The 19,596-nt window shown below is 45.8% G+C and overlaps 1 protein-coding gene across 3 annotated transcripts in view; it reads left to right on the forward strand.

Annotated features, from left to right (window-relative positions):
- The window catches only part of LOC149328699 (uncharacterized), a 340,147-nt gene that overhangs the window by 117,075 nt on the left and 203,476 nt on the right, over window positions 1-19,596 (forward strand). For all 3 annotated transcript variants that reach the window (XR_016285470.1, XM_089559646.1, XM_089559645.1), the window contains exon 2: window positions 9,702-9,792. The gene's annotated coding sequence lies outside the window, so the exon portion shown is untranslated. The remainder of the gene's footprint in view (window positions 1-9,701; window positions 9,793-19,596) is intronic.

Raw genomic sequence — 19,596 nt, forward strand, 5'->3', positions numbered from 1 at the left:
TACATTTTTCTCATCATAAGCCTGACTACGCCCACTGTAGGGCAAAGACCTCTCCCATGTCTCTCCAATTAACCCTGTCCTTTGCCAGCTCCAGCCACCCTATCCCCGCAAACATCTAACCTAATCCGCCGCCTAACTTTCTGCCGCCCCCTGCTACGTTTGCTTTCTCTTGGAATCCAGTCTGCTACCCTTAAGGACCGGCGGTTTTCTTGCTTGCACATTACATGCCTTCCACAAGCCCATTTCTTCTATACGCTGAGTAAAACCCAGCTGTACACTCATCTAGCCTGTTTTTCGTTCTAGCTACATAAACAGTGAACAGCAGTTGCGAGAAGGGGTAGCACCGTCGTAAATCTCTTCGTATGCATGATCATCTCCTCTCCGCTGATTAGCCCATGCAAGTTTATTTCCGCTTTAATTTTTTGTATACCGCCTTTAGTAGCGGTAGTACTCCCGGCCAAATGTTTAGCTGGCGTGCGTGAATGCCGCTTTTTGCTTTTTCCCGCATTTTATGACGGACCAAACTTGCGAAAATATCGAATCCAAGCCCAGGTTCCCCGAGCTGGTCATTTATAATCAGCTTTCCGCAAGTATGCTGCGTCGTAAAAAACTGGAGCAAGCAAAAAGCGGCCGTCACGCACGCCAGCAGAACATTTGGCCTGCTGTACGTCGGCATGTAGCCCTGGTTCTGTTATATATAAAGTCGTAGAGGAAATCTCAGATTGCATTCTCGTATGAATATTTTATGTGTAGAAACGACAACTACAAAGGCCTATATTTTACCGCTTACGTTTTTCAGTGCACAGCGGTACTAAGAAAAGTATAACCTTCAAACGCCTCCCTTCTTAAAAACATTTTGTGGTTCTGCCAGGTCTGGATTTTCTTTATCCGTACTTGAAAGCTTTTTTTCCATAGCCTGAATCGCAAACCAAATCAGAATGAGAATCAGAGCTAGAGTGTATATTTCACAGAAAGTAATAGACAAAAGTGTTCAATAATTTTCTGGATCCTTATGCGTTATGTCTAGTGAAGAATCAATTACAAACATTATGAAATTTTAAAACGATCCTATTTTGTAGCAATGCGGGCAATAGTAATTAGTAATGTGCGTTACACTATGTGCTAATACTTCCGGAGGCCTTCACTACAGTATCTTTTGAGACGTCGAGCAGCCATTAACCATTACCTGCGTTATTGCGATTGGTCAGTACAAGTCAATCCTATAGCTCTGTCTCCTTTACGTTTGTATAATAAATTTAATCTATTGTGCACTCTATCTCCTCATACCTGTTTACTCTGCAAGACTTACTCTCTAGCTTTAAAGTACGCCTCCTTACTGTGGGATAACGCCCCAGTACTCCATCTTATTGGAATTGCACAACAAGCACTATTTAAGCAGGCCGATCTCTTATCACTGCGGCTATTAGTATCAAGCGAAAGGCGCGTTTTTTTTGCTACAATTACAGGCTACAAACACTGGTTTGGTTTAGTTTATTTTATGGGGTTTAATGTCCCAAAGCGACTCAGACTATGAGAGACGCCATAGTGAAGGGTTCCGGAAATTTCCACCACCTGGGGTTCTGCACTGACATCGCACAGTACGCGGGCCTCTAGAATTACGCTTTCATCGAAATTCTAGCCGCCGCGGCCGTGATCGAACCCGCGTATTTCGGGTCAGCAGCCGAGCACGATAACCACTGAGCCACCGCGGCAGACTGGGGCCATCCTAACGACGATGGCCGAGCGCTTTAAGGGCCTTCCGACAAGGAACGAATTTCCGAATACAAAACGACGAATCCCGCCCTGCGGTGTCCGACGGGCGTCCGACGCCACGAAATATCTGTTCGTCGTGCACATCTAGCGCAGTTGATATTTTCGCCAGGCGGGCGGCCGCTTGCCGGAAGCGGTCAATACAAGCGTCAGCGCGGATCAAACCGGGCGCGCTACTGCTTCCGACTGCTGCGCGCCTCTTTTGACTCGATCAGCCAGCCGGAATAATAATGGCGACGAAAGCGACGCGCATCGTGTACAGCAGGGAGCGTTGGAATAGCGCTTATGCGCGTCTACGTATGCTAAACGCGGAATTTTTTGGGACGTCGCGTGCGCAGTTTTAGTTCATCGTAGGCAAACGCAGACGTGATGATAATTCCAGTCATAGTGGTGCCATCTACATTTCGTAAAGCGAACCATTTTTGTCAACAGACCGACGGCTTCGTTTATAGGTCTACGAGCGGCTGAATGGTGAAATGAAATAAAAACAAAAATTTTCGGCCACTTGTTTCGTTATAGGGGAGAAAAGACGAAAGGAAAGACCTATGAGCCACTTACAGCCATTGGCGTTCCCGAAAATTGGCAGCGGTTTAGCTGTGGTTAAACCTGGAGGATTGCGAAAGCAACGAGGAGAGAGAGAGGCGATGGAGAGCGTGCGGCAGTGGCGGCGGCCCCGGCACGCTAGCTATGCGCCGCTACTGCGCATGCGCAACTGGCTAGTGCGGCGGCGGCACCTCTGAGTCACCCGCGCAGCGACGGCGTGCTATCTGTGCGCCATGTGACGTCACTGCTCCTCGCGCATGCGCAGTATGGCATTTCCTCGGCTCTGCTAAATGGCTCGGCGACTAGCGTAGTGTTGCTTTCGTAACAAAAACGTAGCAGAAGAACGAATTAACTACAAAGCGAGAGCCGTGCTTTAGAGCGCTACGCCATGTTAGCAACGCCCTTTTAAAGCGATAACGATTGAGGCCCCCTACTACCCAGAAAATCCGGCGTCGGCGCTGTGGGCGAAAAATTACGAGCATGACTGTGGCAGGTGGTGCCCACCTAGTTCACGTGACCTTGTGGCGTCATCACAACCAGCCCACCGGGTAGTGAGCAAACTGTTCACCGTGGCAGGTATGAGCAAAATTAATGATTGTTCGCTCGGCAAGAGCAACCTGTGTCGCAAAATTCACACCGGATATTTATTTGATTTATTTTTATTTATTTATTTAACTTGGCGCAAAACCCACAAACACCGCAGGCATACAAACATCGAAACATCCTGCTAGGGGTTTACCTATCGCAATAGTGTTTTCGCATTAAAATGGCGAAACCTCAAAATCCCTTCAAAGTCACCTTGCTTCACAGCTGACGTGGAAAACATGGAGAGCTCCTTCATAATTGTCGCAGCGCACGATATAATGAGCGATTCTATTTCGCTCCACCAAAGCAGCCATTCGTGACGGTTAAGTACGCACAGCCTTTAAAAAAGAAAAAAAAAAGAAAGACAGATAACGAAGCAATACATTTTAAGCGTTTAGATTACATCTCTGTGAAGCGTTTCCATCGGCAGACCGCTCTCGTCAAGGCTGCGTGGGATGAGAGCTTTTTGTTAGCGTAAAAATTTCACCCTTACTTCTTGTGTTTCGACACTGAGCTTAAATTTGAAGCAGCTGAAATCGATTCCCGAAGGAACTAATTTATAATTTTTCTTTCATAATTCTTCATTTTCTAAAGGAAAAAAAAAGCGCAAGCACTCAGGCCAGGTGGCTCCGAAGAGCTTATATTTAAAACTTTTCTTGCAAGCTCCACAGAGGCCTCGAAGAAAGCGGGGGAGGAAAGAAGAAACCGGAAGGTTTCAGTGAGGAACATATGTCACCGGATGAAATCGACGAGTCTCTGAAGAGCCTACCGGAATCAATATCGCCTAAGTGCTCTGCCCGCTCCCGTGGGTCGCGTTTCCAAGGGAGACTTCGCTTGAAGCAGTTTGGTCCTTGCCCTGCACATTTCGCGCCGCTATTGATTGGCCACGTCGGAAGAAAGAAACCATTGAAGACAAGGTGCCATTACGAAGGAATCGCAGAATAACGAAACGCCCCCTTGGCACTACTTTCTACTGAGGATTACGTTCTTCTGCGCACACGTATGCGGCGCTGAAACCTTTTTGACACCAAGGTTGATGGCGTGATTGTCCTTGGTCTTGCAATACCTTGGTCTTACAATATATTGTCGGATACGACTCAGGAACTAAGCAGCTTTTCCCCAACAAAGGAACCTGCTTCCAGCCAACGGGGTCGGCCGATTCTTATGAACCCGCTAGGGTGATAATGCAGGGAGTGGCGTGGCAATGCAAGAAGTTGGCTATCCCCTTTCATTTGCCACTCCCTGCATTATCAAGCTAGTAGGCCATGAAGAACAGCCGACGCCATTGGCTGGTAGCAGGTTCCTTTGTCGGGGAAAAGCCGCTTCCTTCTAGAGTTGTACCCGACTGTAGCAACCGTAAAGAATCGTTCTCATGTCTCGCGCCTACGTCCGAAAGTCTTCAGGCCAGAAGAGTTCTCTTCGAGGCGTTCGTTGAACACTTAATGCGTACCTTAAGCTCTAAAGATACGCAGGGCGGAAAACTAGAGTTTTCCTTCGCCTCCCGAAGTTCGGATATGAAGATGTGCTTTAACGGTCCAGCTATAGTCGGATAAAACTCAAGAACGAAGTGGCAAACGCCCCTCGAAGCAGGACCTCCTGCCAATGGCGTCGACCGATTCTCATGACGTCGAGCTTAATCCCCTTGGACCTGCTAGCGTTGCATCGCAGGGAATGCCAGATAAAAGTCGATTAGTTGCGGTGTAATTGGATTAGCCGCGGTGTCATGAAAATGATTCGAGGTCATTGGCCGGAGGGGCTGCTTTGAGGGGCACCCGCCGCTTCGTTCTTGACTTGTATCCGACTATAGACGCTTGGGAACAAAATCTGCTGCCTAAAGACATTTGCATTTGAACAAAGCTGTACAGTCTGGGACAAAAGTATTTGGACCACGTGCTTCACTAAAAGAAGTCCGTAGCTCTGTTATCGGCTTGAAACCGCACTTGTGGAGGTGAAATAACAGGATTTTAGCTTTAACTTCCACAAGTGTAGTTTTTAGCCGGTGGCTAATAATAGAGTCACTGGCTTCTTTTCCAAAACATGTGGTTCTCCGACTGTACATATTACCGGTGCCGCCATAGGCTCGGCGTCATGTAAATGTCTGAAGGCTCAAGAGCACGTAGATAATGACTTCGGCCCCTGGAACATTACACTTCCTGAGGCCGATCAGCAATGTCTTGCGCTCATCCCAGAAACGTGGGCGCACCAGGAGAAGCTGCTGAAAATCACTCACACAAGGCCCTACTCATGGCCAGAGCTGGCGTCGTACGGTGGATCATGTTTGCAAATGGCGGCGGTGTGTGGGCAGGCGGCACACATAGAGTTTCTTACTATTACCTAGAGGGAAAGCTGGCGGCGCTGCACTTCAGCCACCATGGACGCCCAAAGCATCATGGGGCGGTGAGCTACTTGTTGCGAGACAGTCGTAGTTTTTTGGGAACATGGAGTGGCACTACTAAGACGTTTCATTCCGAAAACGCTGTTCGTGTGTGCGCAGACCATGGAGGAAAGAAGGAAAAGGCGCAGACGACGTTCCCGCGAACGCAGTGGGCAAAACTCATAGTAGTGAAAACGCGACGACACACGACGCCAATAAAAGGTTTCACTTTTCTGAAATTCCATTAAAAACCTCTTAAAGTATCTAAGCAACAACATTTTTTTTGAAAATATATTTGCTTTTAAAACTGCGCCTGTTAATTACGAAATATTAATTTTTATAGTGTTGACTACTTGGCCAATAGGAGAGCGAGTCGTCTCTTATTTTGGGCAAGCTTTGCACTTAAATGCTTTTCTGATCGTTTGTTGCAATCATTAAACAAGATATTGAATGTTAGGACGTTTGTAGTTATCAAACAGCTTTATTTTTCTATTAATTTTTGGCCAAAAGTTGCAGTTCCGCAACAAGTAGCTCACCGCCCCATGATGCTTTGAGCGCCCATGGTGGCTGAAGTGGTCTCGAGGGGTCGCCATGCAAACTCCCATAGACGGGCTGCCAGCTTTCCCTCTAGGTAATAGTAAGAAACTCTATGGCGGCACAGGCTCGTCGCCTAGCGTCCCGACAGACCCTTTGTATCTACGAGGGGGGCGCAGAGGCGGCCTAATTGAAGAGAACTAGTGTGACACAAGCTGTGTTGCGAAACTCTTCTCTTGTGTTACTGAGATCGATGCTGGGTGTCAGCCAGCTTCTTGCGCAACGAATCCACCGCAGCGGCACCGACGGCCTGGGCTTGTAGGCGGAGCCACGTAAAACACATCGTAAATCGATTTATGTTGAACTTTCAGTGCAAGAAGAAACCGAACAAATTTAGAATTCACATTCCCCGGTTTTCGTAGTTCGCGCATTTGTTGTTCCAGCTAAGGACAATCGTAGGCTCAGAATGACGTGCTTCAAAGAGCACCGATGTGCTTATAAGTGTGCAGTAAGGAGAGCAGGTTATTCATGGTATCCTGATGGGTTTAAGACAAATAAGATGAAGAGGAAGACTTAGTAATATTTTATTTAGGTGGGCCTCAAATAGAGGTGGCGAAAGCCTACGCAGAAGGCGTGGAAATCTGCGGTAGCTGCAGTTATGTATACACATGTGCTCCTATGTATGCACAGAATACTTCGCATCTTTAAGGTAATGTTATCCTACAGGTTTTTTTTTTAAATTGACCCACTGAAAGCCTTACAAAGGGTTAGCATTTAGAACACCTTTGGAGCATGTCAAAGAGATAGACGTTTTGGTGTTTGAATTTTCAGACGCTGTAGTGATGTAGTACTAGAGTGGTTATGTGTGGTTCACGCCGTTGCCGTCTGTACAGTAGAGGTAGCTGTGCGGCTACCATTTAACGGAGCACTAAATGGCGTCACTGCTACAGGGTGATAAACTTGCTTTTTACCCTTTACTAATAGAGAGGTGCTGTGTCCACGTGTTCCTCGAAAATGGAAATGCGCCATTTTTCGGCTCTCTCTATCAACGTTGGTGCTCCTTGGGCCTCAGAGTGGGCCCTCTCGGGAGGAAAAAGAGGCAGAGGCAAGGATTTCGCTATGACTATCTGTGAGAGCGCAAAGCTTCAAAATTATTAGTTGCTATCACAAGCTGCTCTGGAGGATGAATGCCGTAGTGTTATTGCACCGATAATCGCATTTAAAGAAGAAAAAAAAGGTCAGTGCTGTTGCAAATACTAGGAGGAGACATTACGAAAAAAAATTACCGAAGACACTTTGGAAATTCTAACGTCTGCTTGGCGAAAGCCTCGTCCGTTCTGCCTCCCTTGCTTTCGCATCTGGTGACATGTTCAATCGTCGCATGCACATTCGCTCCTTGTTCTTCTGGCGTTTGGTGTTGGGGAATCCGGCGTCCGCTGCCGCTTCTCCGAACCGCTTGGCGTAGAATCACTTGGCCGCTGCGGAGCCATGCGTCTCACTCACTCGACTGCAACGAGACGCCTGGAGAAGGAGCGGCGGTTCAGCTGCCACCGCCGACGCGCGGTGGTCGTTCTACCGCTACTGTGTGACGTCACCGTTGCTATGCACAGCTGCGCCCCCCCACGGACGCGTCGGTTGCTAAGGAGGGGAGGAGGTTGCGCCGCTGCGCGGAGGAGAGGCCAGAGTTGGCACGATTCCAGCGCACGGACGGACACCGCGAGTATGAGCCATAAAAGGCTTTCGCCTTAATAGAAGGGCTGCGTGCGAACGGCGAATGAGAAAACTCACTTATCCTTGATCTGGTTTTTCATTGGTAATTAATCTCGTTTTATGTTCCACGCGTTCTCGCGTAGCATCTTAGCATTTTCCTCCCTGCTACTCTAGTTTAACAATTGTGAAAAATAAAAGATAACCATCTTACAAAAGAGAACCTTATGAAACAGGCGACTGACCATGTCATAAGGACTCTTGAAGAAGCTCTTAACTACTCTACCACGTGCACGCTAATCGCGTTCTGCTAAGCTTTTATATAAAGTCACCTAAATTGCTGCATAAGTCACGGGGCCTTGCGCATTAAACCGTTTACCTTCACTTGCACGCATCCGTCATCAAACTGCTTAATTTATTCTTTACATTCGATTTCGTGCTTCAGATATTCTTAAGAAGATCTGCATTCTTTACATGCTGTAATCAAAGGACTTATGTCGGAAATAAACTGCATTCTCATTTGTGAATAACGCTGGCCAGCTTTATGTTATCAGGAAGTCTAAGATGAAGTATCCGACATTACAAGCTTCTCACCACGAAACAGCCTTCTGCTTCCAGAACTCCGCATTAAATAGAGAAAGCAGTCAATGAGACTATGCAAGGGATGAAAGTTTGAACCCGCTTGTTTTTCAACATTGAATCTCATTGATATTTTCATGAGATAAGCATATCCTGTGACCTTTTATTTCATATTTTAATACACAGATTTTTTGTTTTTGATTTCTTTACGGACAATCATGAGGTATCAGCTTCTTTTTTCCTTTCTTCTGGTGATTCTCGCGATGTAGTCTTCAGAAACTCAGCGACACTTTTTCATATAAAGCAGTGTATATATATATATATATATATATATATATATATATATATATATATATATATATATATATATATATATATATATATATATATATATATATCTCAAGATTAGGTTACTTGTAAACACAAATACCCCCGAAAGCAGAAGATTTGACAGCCGTCGCCGTAGCTCAGAGGTAGAGCACCGGACGCGTAATTCGGAGGTCGTGGGTTCGGATCCCACCGGCGGCATGTGGTTGTTTTTTCTTCTGCTTTTCTAATCGATTTGCTTTAAGCGATAACATATTCAGTAATATCCTAAATTGATCAACACCACAAAATAAATAAATTAATTAAAAAAAAATCCCCTGTGCCCCTTGGTTTCTGTGGCTGTTGTCTTCTGTCACATATATATATATATATATATATATATATATATATATATATATATATGTATATATAAAGGGAACGGGAATGAGCGGCTTGTTATAAATATCAGAGCAGCCAACAGCCACTGAAACCAAGGGGCACAGGGGATTTTTAATTTATTTATTTTGTGGCGTCCATCAATTTAGGATATTACTGAATATGTTATCGCTTAAAGCTAATTGATTAGAAAAGCAGAAGAAAAAACAACCACATGCCGCCGGTGGAAACCAAACCCACGACCTCCGAATATATATATACTGTACCAACTTTCCAAGCATCGTGCCACCTTGAATTCTTTTTTTTTCCAGTGTGTTAATATGATCTTTACGATGCTCACCTATTCATGTTCATATATTGCAGCAATAATTTTATTTTCTTCAGCTGAAACACTGTTCAGTTGGTCGCCCTCATATCTTTTCTGCCTGACACCCTTCCTTCTGTTACACTGTGATTAACCGGTAAACTCTGATCACGCCAGACGTAATGAGATTAAAGCTAGCCTTCTGGATAAGAAAAATGCATTCACAGTTCTCGTCTCATTTTTCCCTCGGGGAAACAAATGCCCTTTTCGTGCAACCGGATATCTCACAAAAATAACAAGTTTGCTGTCAACAAACCCGAAGTAGCCAAAAGATCCACGTCTTGTCTTATCAGCGCGCATTGGTAATGGACAAATGGCGCTCGCCATCCCAGGTATTTCTCACAGGAAAAAAAAAACAAAGAAGAAAAAAGATGCAAGAAAAAAAAAGAAGAAACGGCATGCGCTTCGCGGTACATCGCCTCCATTCTTCGCTACCTAACGAGGCAGAAGGAGTGGTGCTTCGTCGGTGATAACACGATTATCGGCGCCTCTGGGGACACTCGATGAGTCTCACACTGATCCGGTTTCCACCCTCCCTTACAGGACGCCCACGTGGCCAGCCAATCAAGGTCAAGCGCTGCTCCTGCGGCCACGCCGTTATCGATCCGCTCGAGGAATCCCCGAAGGAAAGCACGTGAGTACAAGACGAAAATGAGTTACGGGGCCGCAATAGCCTGGCCGCTTAGATAGCTGAAGCTTTGGAGAGGCTTGTTATGGTGTTTGTAATGCGCCGCCACTTAAAGCTAATATACGATCATAATCCGGCTTCACTGACTTTCATATAATGTTAATGATGACATGCTGCTTAAAAAATGGCAGTGCCACGAGAAGGCGATTATAGTGGGCTATCTTCCCTGGCGTCGCTAAACACTGATAGCTGTAATCCTGCTTTATAGCAGTTTAGCAGATTTTGTTAGAAGAAAGGCAGTACAGAACAGCCGTAGAGGATTAGTTGGCAGAATTTTTGAAGCCGCTAGTTACCTGGAAAATACGCGCTAACATTACGATAACATGAGAGGTATAGTAGCAGCAGTTGATGCATGATGGCTATCTAGCGTGCAGTGGCAACGGCAACCTGAAGATCACTGCTGTTTTGTGCACACGCTTTTAGTGATTACTGACACTAGTTCGGAGAACAATTTATGAACAACCATGTAAAAAGTGAAAAGTTGCCGAAATCCTGGCACTGATTCATGTTGAAAGACAACACTAAAAAAATTAACTACGGCGCTTCAAGACGTGTGAAGCCTAGACGGGAGCGTTATACTCGCTGCTATTCCTCAAGACCGCCAGCAGAACTCAGTAGAAGCTCCCGTTGTTTATTCGGTCTTTGCAATAGAACTCTTGCGGACGTGAGTCACTTCCCGCAATCTTTACAAACATTGCTGCTTATCACCCATTCGGCAAACCGGTTGCTTTTCGCTACGTTCATGTCGTGCCTTCATCACAGTATGTAGGTCATGATATCCATCCCATAGCAGGCCTCCTTCTTCAGTCACCGAAATTTAGTTTGAGTTCAATTTTTCTCTATAAATGCAATAATTAATTCAAGCCTAATGTATAGCACATGTAGCAGCGCATGAAGCGACTGGTGGTGTTGTGTTCCTATCATTTTATTGCGTAATGTTTCTTGTCTCATGAATGGCTTGTACAGGAGTGTCCGCACGAAAATGACCATCTCAAAAAAGAAGTTCGCCGGCATTTCGGTTCAAACTAAGGCCCTCTGTGTGCTAGGCGGGCACGCAGTGCATACGCGAAGAAGGGTCGTTGGTTCAAGCGTGTTAGAGCGGCACGAATTGAAAGCGCTGTGGTGTGTACTACAGTAAAGTGTGTTCGGGATATGTACTGATGTGGGACAACGATGACTTGCAAAAATACTTGCTGACGTCATCCATGGGTCACTTGATGAGGGTCACCTGACAACAGTGACTTGCAAACAAGTTGCCGACGTACTCTAAGGGTCACGTGATAACTGGTTGGTTTAGGTTGGTTTTGGGGTTTAACGTCCCAAAGCGACTAAGGCTATGAGAGACGCCGTAGTGGAGGGCTCCGGAAATTTCGACCACCTGGGGTTCTTTAACGTGCGCTGACATCGCACAGTACACGGGCCTCTAGAATTTCTCCTCCAAAGAAACTCAACCGCCGCGGCCGGGATCGAACCCGCGTCTTTCGGGTCAGCAGCCGAGCACCATAACCACTGAGCCACCGCGGCGGCTCACGTGATAACTGTCACGTGAAAACGATGACTAGCAATTGCTTTCGCATTTCTAAAATGCAGCAGACAGCAGTGCTCTACAATTTTCTACGGATGTCTTTCAGGAGCTACAGAACCTTTACGCTTCTCCTACACTCGTTGTTGCTGATGACGTTTGTGATGACGACCTCTCGTGACCCCAGGAGACTAGCTTGGCTGAAGATTACCAATTTCGTGGTGCTCGTATTTGAGCTATTATTCGTGATGATGCTGAATTGTTTCATAATTGTTGCATAAAGGTGGGCGGATGATATAAAGAAGTTTGGGGGGATACGGTGGCCTCAGCTGGTAAATGACACGGTTAATTGGAGAGACATGAGAGAGGCCTTTGCCCTGCAGTGGACGTAGCCAGGCTGTTGCTGATGATGATGATGCCGACAAAGCTTGACGTCTTCAGATGCTTGAGCATTATACTTCCTCATAGGTCAGCAAACTATAATTTTACTTTGAACCCTTGTTCCGTGTACCTGAAGTAGAGACAGGCTCGTTGTGACTATTTTTCAAAAAGCTGCGGCCAAGTTTCGTTGCTCATACGAAGTACATGACGTAGGTTTCGCAGTGTGCTCATCCATCCGTACGAAATTTTATGGGGACCGTGTTTTCACCTATAAAAACAAAGGAATAAAAGTAGGATCAAAAAGCACAAAACTGCCGAAAAGAATGCAGTCGCTCCGGAAACAGAGAGGCAAAAGTGGCCATGAAAATTGGTTTGGCGTGCATTAAAAGACTTCAAGCTACTGTCTGTGTCCAATAGGTGTTTTTCAATCTCTCTTCGCCTGCTATCGTTTGCTTTTCTGCAAAACAGATGAAATGCGTAAAGCAGGGTCACTCATATACTTGAGTGATGTTCTTGCCATCTGCGTTTGCCATTGCTTCCTATGTCGGTAGCTCGGCACTTATCGTGTCAAGCGGAGCGCATCCTTTGCTCCACGTGTCGTCTCGCCTCGCCACATACGTCCACAGCTTTTGAAATTCTGTAGACGTCACCAAGTGCTGCCAATAAACCGGCAGCATACAGAGATTCCTGCCATGGGGCTGAAAATATAAGCAAAGGGGAAGCAGTATCTCCGCCTCTGTGGACTTCACACATGAACGAGCATTCGTTCCGGTCAGCGGCAGGGAACTCGGTAAACCGCATTCGGCTGAATTTAGGGCCACTGAGTCGGAAAGATGGTCGCTTTTATTTGAGTGGCAACGACGCGTGAAGCATTATTCCAAACCAGTTTGAGGAATCACTTGAAGGTTTATTTTAGCTATGAAACTGAGGGCTCCGAAGACGAAAGCCCTCAGAAACGATTTTCCTTTCCGATTGCTTCTGTTTAATTTGGTTTTCGTGCTCAATCAGGCTTGAGGTAGAACATAAATGTCCGCATGAAATTGAGGCCACAGAAAGCAAAAATGTGACGGAGGCATCCGGATTGGTCGTTCGGGGTCATGGTATTTCGACATGGTTAGCTTCTGCTGGACCGCAGCTGCGAGTAGGAAGGATCAACGCACTGAATACAAAATCCGCGTGAGGTCGTCAATGCTCTCAACGCATGAAGTTCGGACGCAGAAAGATTAACTTAAAAATTGAACAAGAAGAAATCATTTACGCCAGCTACATATTTGCTGGAAGTTTCCGGGGAATACACTCTTTTTTCCCATCCGTTTGGCTCGGACTTCATCATTTGTGAATTGATTTGTTTTCCAAGGCTCAAGCAAAACTGGTCAGTCAAAATCAAAGAATAATTAGTAGTGTACTACGCTGAAACGAGAGGAAATCAATGGGGAGGAAAATCCACAAGCATTTCTGGACAGAAATACGAAACGGCAAATGGTTTGGTTTGGTTTATGGGGTTTAACGTCCCAAAGCGACTGAGGCTATGAGAGACGCCGTAGTGAAGGGCTCCGGAAATTTTCGACCACCTGGGGTTCTTTAACGTGCACTGACATCGCACAGTACACGGGCCTCTAGAATTTCTCCTCCAAAGAAATTCCAGCCGCCGCGGCCGGGATCAAACGGCAAATGGCATGATGCCGCTTATCATATTGGAATGAACTGTAACATGCGACTTTCGAGCTCATTTGTAAGCCACTTTAAATAAGAACACCTAGTGCGGATCGAAGAATTTTATTCAGCGACAACTCTCGCGAACCTGCATCGATTATTAAGAAAGGGAGGGGAGAGGGTGGGGGAGGGAGGAAGGAGGAGAAGCTCAAGCTTCATTTGTACGCAGCATGAATGATTCCAGTTGCTTTTCATTGGATTTTCTCTACTTGAGATATTGCTATAGGTATCTCCCTGCAATGACCAGATATGATTTCCACATAATCGAGTTTGAACCTCGAAACATTCGTTGCAGAGAGTTATTCTTGTTTTAATTACACTCTAGTTTTTTAAGCCGTTGTGTTCTTCTATATACTGAGCTACAGAATTTAGAAACATGTAGAATTTTAACGGCATTTTCAGGCACGACGCTGAAATACCTGTGCGATTTGCGTGTGAGCAATATTTCTCCGTGAAGCGCACAGAAGAAAGCTTTAGAGAAATCTAGAAACAGAGAGCTTGACTCTCCGGAGATGTCAAGCATGTGTAAACATGTTGTAATTCTTAGTCTAAGTTAAGACTCCGCGAACATATTCTTCAAGAATCCGTCGTGACAGCGGGAGAATTTACTCTTTTTACTTTAAAATCACTGTGTGCAATTATCGAGACCGTGGCCCTTGTTCTCTCACCAGCTGCTGCTATTTGACGTAGGGCGAGGATTATTCGCTTGAAAGCAATCATAGTTCTTGATATTGGGCACAACACTGGAAACAAGGAAGTCGGTCACTATTCTTCACGCTTCGAATCACGGATAATGTATTACGCGTTGCGAAGCAGGAAATTTGCTTAGCGAAGTTTGTTGAGAGCACATTGGGTGCACCTTGTACCGAAGCGGACTTTTTGGGATTAATTTACGAAAGGCCGTTGCGTGTAATTAGTGCTTCGCAATATTGCATAGCTCATAAAACCCCCAGCTTGTCCTCATCAAGTTTTAAAAACTTTCAATCCCTTTTGAATCTGTCATCTTAATGCCCTGGGTGTTTTTGTTGTTTCTGTCTTTGCTGTGACCTCGTTAACGGTAAACCTCATCCGGACCAGACATAATAGATTCCTGAAAACTTTCATTAAAGGAGCCTCCCTTATAACTTTTGTTTTAGTTCCGCGAATTAGGCTGTACTAGAATAACTTCTCGTTTCTTTGCTTTGCGTTTAAGTGTATTAGATCGTTGTTAATACATGTGCTACAGCGGAGCTCGTTTAATTTATTTCTTGTAACAAAAAAAAAATTATTAGGCAACTCACTTATTTAAAGAGAACGTTGTCTCGGGGCTTCAGTGCGACCCCCAGCACAAAAAAAAGCATGCTTGCGTATTCGATTATAGTAACATGATCAGCACGACTACAGACCTTAATCATGAGTGGTGATGGCTTTTTGTTCTTTTTTTATTGACATCCTCAACGTTTTGAGCGAGAATAATGGTTTTCGATTAGAAATGCCGTGTTCAGCAGAAACTAGAACTTTATTAATTTTTTAATTCCTAGGTATAACATATTTTTCTCCCAAAACTGAATTTTCGCGAGAATGTTTTTTGAAGTGATAAGTTTTAAATAGAACATCGCAATTGAAAACGGGACGCAGTAACTTGACTCTCCATAATTGAGGCGGGTCGCAGTAACTTGACTCTCCATAATTGAGGCGGCATCATTTAACAGGTGGTAATTTTAAACTTCCTGTTTATATAACTTTTTTTACGAAACAACCGTAAACGCAGATAAAGCTAGTTTAACAGAAAGTCACCACATGCACGAGAAGGTAAAAAGTAAGTACCATTCTATTCTAACTCCGACGGCAATTTAAAATATAAAGTTTCACTGTAGCAGAATTGCTTCAAAAGGACACCGCCGTAAAGCTCTTAGTGTAGTTATGCGGCGCTATTTTTAAGCAGAAATTTAGAGTGTGATTTGGATCTCGAGCACTGCATCCTGTTTTTGACTTCTGTTTTTAACGCGGTCATGTTGGGATGCAGTTTCACTTGATAATGCGATTTCCACTGGATGCATCCGTCTATATGCGCCCTCTGTCACCGGTCATCTAAAACGCAGATGACACGTGATGGCGGTGATATCGGTGGGGAAGTTCACAACCGTTCGGGGAAGTAAGGAGCTCGAAAGAGTTGTAGTGCGGGCAAGCGGCCGGGGAATCTTAAACGTGTAGACTTCGCTGTGAGATATGCGGGACGGATGAGCAATGAGAGATTGCAGATTACAAAGGTACGCAGCATTGTTCCAAAATTTGAATAACCTACACTCCCTCTTTATGCCTTAAAAAGAGTAAATTGTGAAAATGAGGAAAGTGCCAGCAACGGTTCCACTTTACCAAAGGTAATCAAAACAGCGTACTGCAGGTAAGAGCCCCGCGTACTGCGTGCACCGCGACTGGCGGGGAAGCGATATCGGAATAAAAAAGTTTGCAGTGGCTTAGCTCTGCTATGCCAGGATATACGTAGCGTGGGCAGTGACGTCACGTGGCTCTGCGCCGGCGGCAGCAGCTGCGAAAGCGCGCGACGCGGCGCGCCTGGCGCAGTCACGTCACTCGCTCCTCGCGCATGCGCAGTATGGTCGAGCAAGAGAGCACGCGAAACGGCGAGACTGTGGCCAATGTAGCTCACTCTACAAAAGGGCCAACTCGATTTGAGACATCCAAGATTCACGTTACTGCGCACAGAATGCAGGAAACGGAATCACTCCCTTCTCTAAGCGATTATTTGACACGAAAATACTCATTTCTCGGCATCGCTATGTCTATGTTTAACAAAGACGAGAATTAAAAGAGAATCTAGAAGCCGCATTCTCTCGCCGAAGAATAGGCACGAATTGTCGAAGCGTCCATCAAGCTAACGGGCCAAGCGAAGGACGCGGGACCTACAACTACGCAACCCCTTATCTTTTCTCTCTTCAGTTTTCTCGTTTCAATTGCCGGTGAGCGTCGCCATACCTTTGTTGAAACCTTGTCTGCAGTTTGAACCGAAGCAATATAACTAATGTATGTCGCAACTGAGAACCTGCACCCGTGAAGAACTAACCCCTTGTCTCCGTTCTACCTTTCGGTTTCGACACGCGCTCTACCGAGCAACTTTTTTTTTTGCTAATGCAGCAGAGGCTAGGGAGAAAAGAGAACGAGACAGGTCTTTCCCCCCGCGCCTTGGGAAATGGGCTTCTCAGCTCTAGCGACCCCACACTGTCTTTCTAACTTCCCTCCTTTCACCTCTCCTATCCCTAGCCCGAACAACGACAAACCCAAAACCCCACGTCACAGGGACAAAGGTCTGTCTTTCTCTTTTTCCTACCTAGCCTCGGTTGCATTGCCAAAGAAAGTTCTCTCCGAGTATCGAATCCCATTTAATTTCCTGTTCTTTTTTTCTTACTTGCCTTACCTATTTCTAGCCTATTTCTGTCTAGCCTAGTTCTAGGTTTTAAATGTTGACCTGCTTTCATGTTTTTTTGTCTTCTTTTTCTACTCGAAGCAATAGCGGCTGGCGTCAGTACCGATGTCACCTCTAACCTTAGATCCTAAATTTCAAGGCTGGATTTTATACGGCCGATCGATTTTGGAAAGCGCTGGGCAGGGTCGCTTATTTCGCTTTTGTAGGTTAGAAGCTGCCTTTCTTTTATGAGATCGCTTTGCGTGACCTCGTGCTCTGCCGTCAGAAGCACGAAAACCAATGGAGAACGCTTTTGGCGATAGCAAAAACGTTTATAAAAAAATGGAAGACTGCTTTTGGGTGATCAGTCGATATATTGATTGTTAGATTGAAATCTTACAATATATGGGAAAATTGCGTTCACAAATGGTTTTCCTTTCAAAAATGCTTTTGTTTAGAATTGTTGGGTATGTGAAATTCTTTTTGCCTTCCGCTGGATGAGGGATGACGGACGTAACCTCCACTTTCACAATGTCTGACTACGCCCACTACAGGATAAAGGCCTCTCCTACGTCTCTCCAATTAACCCTGTCCTTGACCAGTTGCGGCCACCGTATCTCCGCAAACTTCTTAATCTCATGCGCCTACCTAACTTTCTGCCGCCTCCTGCCAAGCTTGCCTTCTCTTGGAATCCACTCCGTTACCCTGAAGTACTAGCGGTCATCTTCGCATTACATGCCGTGCCCAAATCCATTCATTCCTCTTGCTTTCGACTAAGGATTTCATTAACCCTCGTTTGTTCTCTCACCCATTCAGCCCGCTTCCGATCTCTTAACGTTACACCTATCATTTTTCTTTCCGTAGCTCGCTGCATTTTCCTTAACTTAAGCTGAACCCTCTTTGCTAGCCTCCACGTTTCTTCCCCATAGGCGAGCACCGGTGAGATGCAGCTGTTGTATACTTTTCTCTTGAGGGGTATTGGCAAACTGCCATTCATGATCTGAGAGAACCTGCCATATGCGCTCCACCCTATTCTTATTCTTCTAGTTATTTCCGTCTCATGATTCGGATCAGCGGCACCCATCACAGTTGGACATTTTGTCGTAGTTGGATGTGCCAGCCTTATGGCACGACAGTACTGGCTTCCGCAGCTTCCCCCTAGTTTGTCGCAGGTAATGAGATGATCGCGAGGCGGCCCGTACGTGAGATCAGGGAAATGTGAAAGATGGCAGGACGAAGGCTGAATCGTAGTCAGGATCTGTTCGCTTTAATCATTGATTACGATGTAGGCACCGTCCGGGAAAAACAATATGTCGGCGTTTAAACCGAGCAGGAATTCTTCTTAGACAGAAATCTCCCTTTGCGCACCCCTAATCCTGGCGTGGTGCTAGCGCTTACGTACGTGAGATCAGGGAAATGTGAAAGATGGCAGGACGAAGGCTGAATCGTAGTCAGGATCTGTTCGCTTTAATCATTGATTACGATGTAGGCACCGTCCGGGAAAAACAATATGTCGGCGTTTAAACCGAGCAGGAATTCTTCTTAGACAGAAATCTCCCTTTGCGCACCCCTAATCCTGGCGTGGTGCTAGCGCTTAAATTCGCAGCACCTTTTACTGTCGCTGGATGATTTCTTCCCTTCTTTTGTACCCAGCTGGATGATCAAGTATTCTATAGAGGTAACGCAGAAGTATTCCGAAACCGCTGTGGGTTCGTTTTGTAAATTTATACCGTTCAGCATTTTTATCGCGATGGCGTTAAAGTCCTTGTTGTCCAGAAAATCCGTCGTCGGCGTTGGCGCTGTGAGCGAAAAATAATGAGTTTGACTCTGGCAAGTGATGCCCAGGAGGACTCTGGCAAGTGATGCCCAGGAGGACTCTGGCAAGTGATGCCCAGGAGGCAGGTGGGCCACCTAGGTCACGTGACCTTGCGGTGTCATCAAAACACCCACCGGATAGTGAGTGAACTGCCCACCGTGGCAGGTGGGAGTTAATGATTGGTTGCTCTGAAAGGCCAACCCGGTCATCACAAGGCCTACCGCTGGGAGCATCTGCCATCGCAGAGCAGTGTCGCATGGCTTGACTGCTGCACCACTGCGCCAGGAAGGGTGGTATGAGGACTCCCAGGGATCTATGAATGTAAAGTAATTAATGACATTCTGCATATATGGGAACTAAGCCACTACGGTATAGCGTCGTACCCTTAGAGCGGAGCTTAAGTGTCATCTCTAATTACTTACTTTAAAAAAAAGCGTAGTTCCACCGGTTCGGCTGTCTTCGTCACGAATGTCGTCGACCCTCCTGCCCTATTCCCTTCGCCTAACTAATGTTCAAGCGGGGCAAGTCTGGGAGCAGAAAGACATCTGCTGGGAAGCACGAAAACTCTATACACTGGTCAGCACCCTCCCGCAAGGCCAACTTTGACAGCCATATCCGAAACGAATGCCCCTAACCCGGACCTTAATGTAGAGCATACATACCCACAGCCGCGGATCCGTCCAAGCATTCGCAGTTCGCGGTGTCTATATGTGTTTTATGAATGGCAGTTCAATGGCCGCGGCATTCTTACGAGACGTCACCGGTTGGTCGATCACTTCGCAAAAAAAAACAAAACAAAACACCTTGATCACCCGTCAGAGACTGAGTGTAGGCGGGTGTAATTATGCTATATAACTTTATAAAGACCTCTTTAACAGGCCTCGATAAAACTTGCTGCCCTTTTGAACAAAGTTTCAA

Source organism: Amblyomma mixtum, chromosome 9 (genome assembly GCF_055824585.1).
Source record: "Amblyomma mixtum isolate Tamu chromosome 9, ASM5582458v1, whole genome shotgun sequence".
Taxonomy (NCBI): domain Eukaryota; kingdom Metazoa; phylum Arthropoda; class Arachnida; order Ixodida; family Ixodidae; genus Amblyomma; species Amblyomma mixtum.